Genomic DNA, 8,172 nt, shown 5'->3' with positions numbered 1-8,172 from the left:
GGCCTTCGTTTTTCGAGCTAAACAGGCCTGAGTTATCCCCCTTAGATTATGACGTAATTGGTGCCAATTCAACTGGGTCCCTGTCTATTCTCAACGCAAAAGATATCAAGTACCAGTTTGCGGTAAAACAACATGGCCTACGACACACTCCGGCGCAGTGGTGACTCAGCATAACACTATGCTGGCTGGCATCTGAGACGCTAGAATCACACACCTGGACCTACACCACGTGAAGCGGCTCTAACAAAGCATGATGACGTCATAATGTTTATCAATTGGCACCAATGACGTCATATTGCAAGGGGCATAAGCCATGGTGTTTTTGTTGTGGAAATAGAACACTTGGTAAATGTGAAAAATATATATCGTTTTAATGCGAAAAATATGTTAATTAATTGTGATATTTTTATATTTTTGTCTATGACCCTTCTAGGTTAACACTTTTAATGTGGAAAAAGTACAAGAAAAATAGGTTCATTTCCGTGTGAACTTGCCCTTTAAGACACTGCTTATTACTGTCTACAAACTGAAAAAGTTGGAAGAATGATGTTGACGATAAATAAAATCTCACCCACGTGTCTTTTGATATCAAATATAAGGTTGTTTTAATATAGGGTCCAATTCGACAGCTTTCTTACTGTAAAATATTCCATTCCCTTACTCAACTAAATGCACATTATTTTCTTGGAATATCAAACTTTTAAACAGATATGAAAAGCACATCCTTCAACATACCAAAATTAGAAAATGCCCCCCCCCCCCCCCCGTCAGTGTTAGTCTGGTGATAAACGGCCTCATTCACTCGTCGGTCGCTGTGGTAATCTTCCAATTCGTGATGTACTAGTCTTCTTTCTAGTCAAAAGAATATTTATTATTTGGAACTGAAATCACGTGTATCCATTATACGACAACACTATCAGCTGATGATCAGCTGTTTGACATGACGTCATCCACGTCCCAACACGCGAGGTCAAATCACACGCGCACCTGCCCAGACGACAAAATCACAGCGGCGGGAAATCACCGATCGTCTATGTAGCCTACACAAATAAAATTGAAGATTGTAACGTCATTGATCGAAAAAAAATAAGGCGTTTACTGCAGGCTGCTGACTTTTCAGATAACATATCAAATAAGAGTTGAAGACTTGCAATAGATTATCATACGTTAATCGAGAGTACAGTCTACATCAATAATTTGTAAATTAAATATCAATTGGATCTAATATCCATGGCAGAATGTTGGAAATACAAGCAGTCGTCCGATGATAATATATACCATTTTCTGAGGAGATTTATTATATGTATTTTATGATGTATATACCTACATAATTGATTATCAATTATCTTGTACAATCACAGCATGTACCATGAATAGAATAGGTCTTCAGCAACCCACAAACCACAAAAACCTCAACACAAAACTCGCCATCGAGCCCAAACACACTCATCCTCGGTCACACACACAATAGTCTCAGCCGACACCCACCCCACCCCACTACCAGGCATTACTCCCAACACAATAGTCTCAGCCGACACCCACCCCACCCCACCACCAGGCACTACCCCCAACACAATAGTCTCAGCCGACATCCACCCCACCCCACCACCAGGCACTACTCCCAACACAATAGTCTCAGCCGACATCCACCCCACCCCACCACCAGGCACTACTCCCAACACAATAGTCTCAGCCGACATCCACCCCACCCCAGCACCAGGCACTACTCCCAACACAATAGTCTCAGCCGACATCCACCCCACCCCACCACCAGGCACTACTCCCAACACAATAGTCTCAGCCGACACCCACCCCACCCCACCACCAGGCATTACTCCCAACACAATAGTCTCAGCCGTCACCCACCCCACCCCAGCACCAGGCACTACTCCCAACACAATAGTCTCAGCCGACATCCACCCCACCCCAGCACCAGGCACTACTCCCAACACAATAGTCTCAGCCGACATCCACCCCACCCCACCACCAGGCACTACTCCCAACACAATAGTCTCAGCCGACACCCACCCCACCCCACCACCAGGCATTACTCCCAACACAATAGTCTCAGCCGTCACCCACCCCACCCCACCACCAGGCACTACTCCCAACACAATAGTCTCAGCCGACACCAACCCCACCCCACACCACCAGGCACTACTCCCGACACAATAGTCTCAGCCGACATCCACCCCACCCCACCACCAGGCCTTACTCCCAACACCACAAACCAACACAATTACCCCCAGGCCCAAACACACTATAGCCTAGCCACCCCTCTGCCACCCCCACCCACCCAACCAACTCAACAACCCGAAATAACAACCAAGACAGCAACCATACCCCACCCCCGCCCCATCCCCCACTACATCACCAAAACCAGGTAAACCTATCTAGCCAACAAGATACAAAACACGAAAACAGCATCCTCTGCAAACATCACCCCACAAAAACTAAACAGCAACATGAACAAAATAGTTGAGTGTATAGTTGCCTTAATCCTTTTGATACTACCCACTGCAAAATAAATTTACACATTCTGGCTACCATGTCCAAAGTTTACCAAAAGTCCTTCTCCTCCCTCCAAACAGCCACCTTAAAGCTTAAAATTAACTAAATACTTAACTTTAATTCTTATTACCTAAAAATCAAAATTACACTCTTGCATTGTGGGGCACAAACATTATACTGATAAATATGGAAGACTGTTGGTTTGACTGGATAGATAGAAGCATATTTCGCCCCATTTCACTAACTGCCCATTTATGTAAAATTAGGGAATCCATTATAAATAACAGGCTCAAGTACCATATTTCAGTAAACAATCTTATTAGCCCAGACCAGAGTGGCTTCACAAATCATAGACAAACTTTAGGCCACGTTTTACATTAGGAACAAGACATTAAGACAGCACAAGCACAAAACCAATGTACACTGGCCATATTTATAGACTTCAGCAAAGCTTTTGATATGGTTTGACATAATGGCCTCATTCAAAAATTAAAAAATATATCCATTAATGGGAGAATTTTAAATATGATACACTCTTTCCTAACAGACAGAAATATCGCAGTTAAATCCCATGAAACATTATCAGATACCCACCCATAAGAAAATGGCATCCCACAAAGTAGCATATTGTCGCCGGCATTTAATTTCATGATTGATGACATTTTTCCAAAAACTATTAAAAACAATAATATCTCCTCAGCCAAATTTGCAGACGACATTTCCTTCTGGACATCCTCATCTTCATTAAACCTATTTAAAACCAAAATACAGTCTGCACTTAACAGTATTCAAAAATGGTCTACTAAGTGGGGTTTTCAAATAAACAATGAAGAATTCACGTTTAAAAAGAAGCAAAGTTTCCAGGAGTCACATTTGACCTCACCTGGACTCCCCATATTTCAAAACTGGTCAACTCTTGTGAACTAGACTTAACCCTAATGAGGGCCATCAGAGACACCGACTGGGGATCAGACAAACAAACACTTTTTAGTATATATAAAACACAAATACAATCAAAAATAGATTATGCCACTCTGGTCATAAGGGGCATTTCAAGTACAAATCATAATAAACTAAAATATATACAATATAAAGCCCTAAGAAAAGCCACAGGTACCAGGAATGGTGCAGCCCACAATACACTATTTTTAATGACAGGCACACTCTCAATCACACACCGCAGACATCAATCTAGCTTAAACTATTGGGCCGGGGGCCATCATAACCCATCTTAAAAAACACTCATGCAAAATATGACAACATTGAAAAAATCTACAATCTAAATATTCAAAACCAACCCAGAAGAAGTCCCATACCTTACTCACCTATTCAAACTATTACATACCCACAATCTCACCAACATTAAACACACTCTCCCACCCCTTCATTATATACTTGATCAACCAGCACAAGAAACACACACCTCACTACACAGTGTACTACATACACAACCCACCATCTCCCCTACAGGCAAAAACCATCATTAACACTTAACCACATACATACCAACTGGCCATCCCACACTCTGACGCCTCACAAGATGAGAACAATAACACAGGACTAGGTATCCATGTAGCCCAGGCCAAACCAATAACCCACAATTATCATTATAAAAATTATACTGGTACTCCTTAACTGTTAGCCATACTTACAACCCTCTACTAAAACCCCTTAAACAAAACAACTTTCTAATTATTTCACTCTCTTGGCTCATTAAAACAAATTCAAAACAAATATTCCCAAACCCGACCAGACTTAACAAACAACATCATCCATTTCATTTCAGAATTAAAATCAGACAATAAATCTATAAGTCTACTATGGGTACCTGGCCACTCCAACCCACCTGGTTACAACATCGCAGACATAGCAGCTAAAATAGCTATAACTCACCCATCCCCATCCATTAATCACACACTTCCAAGGCCGAGCTGAAATCTAAAATACAACAATCCATCAAAATTCGAAATTTCTGCTGGGTTAACCTGTATTAAGACTTTATTTCATAAACCTATCTATAAATGCCACAATTTTAACAATTCGACCGTTTTTCGATGACATAATGTCCCGTATTATCAGTGGCAATAGAAATCTTAACTATCTTATTTAAGCCTAAAAGTCATCTAAATGGTAACTGTACAAACTGCCTCATTCCCGAAGATCTAGATCACATTTTAACCACTGTCCTCTCTCAAATATATCACTCTATCCCATCTCACTATCAGCACAGTATTTCCTTAGAATTCACTCCATTCAACCCCCCAGCAATACAATATACAACTCCATTATCAATTTCATTTTTAATTCTAAACTCACGGACAAATTTTAGAACATCCCAAACAAACTTTGCTTCAAAATTTTATAATGTGAACAATCTTTTTCCCATTTAGGATCGGGATCGAAATATCCAGCGCGAACTGCCTTCTACGATTCCACTTATCCAAAACACTAACGTAGAACATCATTTACCCAGCAAACTGTCAATGGACACAATAACAACGCTCACTGCCATCAATCGCCTCCCCTCGCAAACGATTCTAGACTTAGGCTAGGCTCTTATTCCCTTTTTCTTTCTTTAGTAGACCACATTTCTAATTACAGCTTAAATGTAAAACATTTACAACCCATTATGCCTTACGTTATATATATATATATATCTATCTTTATCTATATCTATATATCTATATATATATATATATCTATATATATATATATATCTATATATATATCTATCTATATATCTATCTCTTTATCTATATCTATATCTATATAAACTGAACCGCAAAAGAAACGTCACCATGGACAGATATGTGAGAAACCTTATTTGTCAAAAAACTGTTTACATACTTTGAGACAAATTATAAAGATGAAACTTGGCAAAACTGATCATCAAGGTTGAAATTAAAGTGTCAAATGTTCTTAAAGTGAAACACAACACTAGTCTCTGAGAAAATGGCATTACAAGTCAGTATCTCGTGTGTCCGCCATGTGCATTGATGACTGCCGTGCAAAGTCGATACATGGAATGGATGAGGCGGTTGATGAAAGCCATAGGCACTTGAACCCACACTCTGAAGAACGCCTGACGCAGTTCAGCTGCAGTTGTCGGCCTTGGTCGGGTGTCATTCAGCCGTCTTTGAATCTCGTCCCACAGGTGCTCAATGGGATTTAAATCGGGACCGAGGGCCACTGCATGGTTCTGATGCCATTCTGCTGGAGGAGGTCTCTTGTTGTTCTCGCAGTGTGGGCACGGGTGTTATCATGCTGAAACTCGTGGTTGCGACGACGTGGCAAATGAGGTATGGCGTGTGGTCTCAAGACTTGATCAATGTACCGAGCTTCTGGGACACCATTGCCTCTCCCTGGACCGATGTTCTGCAAGACTCTGTGCAAGACCAATTCCACACAAACACACACACACACACACACACACACACACACACACACACACACACACACACACACACACACACACACACACACACACACACTGCGTGTGCGTCACAAACTGTCGTTACGTTTACATTGTATTCTGATTACGTGCAACTATAATTATAGCCAATGTACAATGTAAGGTGGTAATTAACATTTGGGATAAGCATTTTTCAAATAATGGCAGTTGAGTGATTCTGGACATATACACGACATGGCTCCATGGCAATTAGCCTTTTTACTCAATTGAGACGATGAGTTTGTCACGAACAGGTCGTTATGACGCATAGAAAAAAAGACAAGCTATATATTAGGTTTATTAAGTCATTTCTTCAAGCCTGATGATTCATTGGTATATTCATAGGCCCCACTAACAAGTAACACGTGTCATTTTCATCCAGCTGGGTTAGCTGGCTAGTATTGACGAAACCGTTTTAGTGCAAACCAACTAACGGATAAAGAAAACCTGACAACTCAGGTGTTTCATTGCCGGACGCAAGTCCAGTCCAGTCCAAGTCCAGTCCCATGTGGTGAGGATCTGATGCAGGACATACACTGCACATAGCCAAACTATTCACCAGTATAACCATCAAAGGGGCAGTACTCATGTAGCTATGACGTAACCGTAATTTTCTTGACCAATCAAAATCTGTGTAAATCTCTACGAGAAAGGTATTAGCAAAGTTAAAATGAGTCTGACCTATTCAGGTTTACCACTGTTATCATTTCAATTCTTTAAAACATAGGTGGTCTTGACCTACTCCGTTAACCAGTGCCCAACCCTCAGTCAAGCCCCTATCTCACATTCACGAATCTGAACACGATTTAACGTTTTCCTTAAATAGTGTTAGAACGTATGAAGGTCGCGCACTCATTCGTGTTACTTTGACTCGTTAAAAGTCATATTTGTTATAGTTTGACGATTCTATGTCAAAAATAATAACAGGCACTTGCGATCAGCTGCTTCGCTTAGGGTTATTATTATTTAAAATATGTTTAGTAAAAGCTGCAACTGAATTAACAAGATATTTGGATATATTATTCCTGATAAAAAAAATAGTTTCAGATTCAATTTTTGCCGATCTTTGCATTAACATCCTGTAAGGTTATATCATTGGGTGTGTCTTGACCGAATCACCGGTAGATTCCAAGAAAACGTGTGTACAGCTGATTACTGTTTCGGGCTTAGTTTATGAGAAAATACACAAGGTAATCTTAATCCCTGGATGTAAAACAATGCCTTGCAGAACAAAAAATACATTTAAACGGTAAATAAACATGTCTGGTGATTTTTTATCTCAAATTTCGAATTTGTACTGACCAAGTTTCTCATCACCCGTTCGTTTACCGGAATTCGCTGAAGGGGTAGATCTACAGTGTAATTTTTTTTTGCGCTTGACATTCGAATTCGCTAGAGTGGGGTGCGCATTATACATAGGTGCGCGCTATACTCAAGAAAATACGGTAAATCGTGTTATAATTTTTTGCAATACAAAAATTTATAACACGATTTAAGCCGGTCGGAAAAGTCGTGTTCAGTAGTATGAAGGTCGTATGACAGTCGTGTTCAATCGTATGAAGATTGTGTTCAGTCGTATGAAGATCGTGTTCAGTCGCGTTCAGTCGTGTTGGGGAGCGTGGGAAGAAACTCATACGACCTTCATACGTTTTAACACGATTCAACACGATTTTCATACGCCTTTCATACGACTCCCATACGCATGAACACGAAATCCATACGTTTGTCTTACGACCGGAAGAGTCCATCACGTGACTGAGGGAGTACGTGGCAAACCCCCTGAAAGTGAAAGCTCATTCTACAGCCATGCCAAACCTCAGGCGGCCGAAACGGAAGCTCCTCCAAGCAAAACCTTCGAAAGGGAAACATCCTTCACCACCAACCATGGATGAACATCCACCCGGTACCCAGGGACAAGATGAGCCAGCTGAAACCTCTGAACCACCACCAAAATACAGTTCTTGCATTAGGTGTTCATACTTCCCATACAGAGGTCTCCTCAACAACCATGGTCGAACCCAGAATCTCTTCCTGTTCCTCACTCTGCGACGCCTACGCTACCTCATACCCCTTACCATAAAAGCCATAGCTACCAGGACTTCCTCCTACTCCAAAGCTTCTTCTTGCGGGTCTTGTTCATTGTTGAACATGGTGAAGACTGACACAGAAATGCTGTTCCAATGCAGCTTATATACTACATGACCCACGTG

Source organism: Haliotis rufescens, unplaced genomic scaffold (genome assembly GCF_023055435.1).
Source record: "Haliotis rufescens isolate VD_foot unplaced genomic scaffold, xgHalRufe1.0.p SCAF_16, whole genome shotgun sequence".
In the NCBI taxonomy this organism is placed as follows: Eukaryota; Metazoa; Mollusca; class Gastropoda; order Lepetellida; family Haliotidae; genus Haliotis; species Haliotis rufescens.
Note: the sequence above shows the minus strand (reverse complement) of the source record.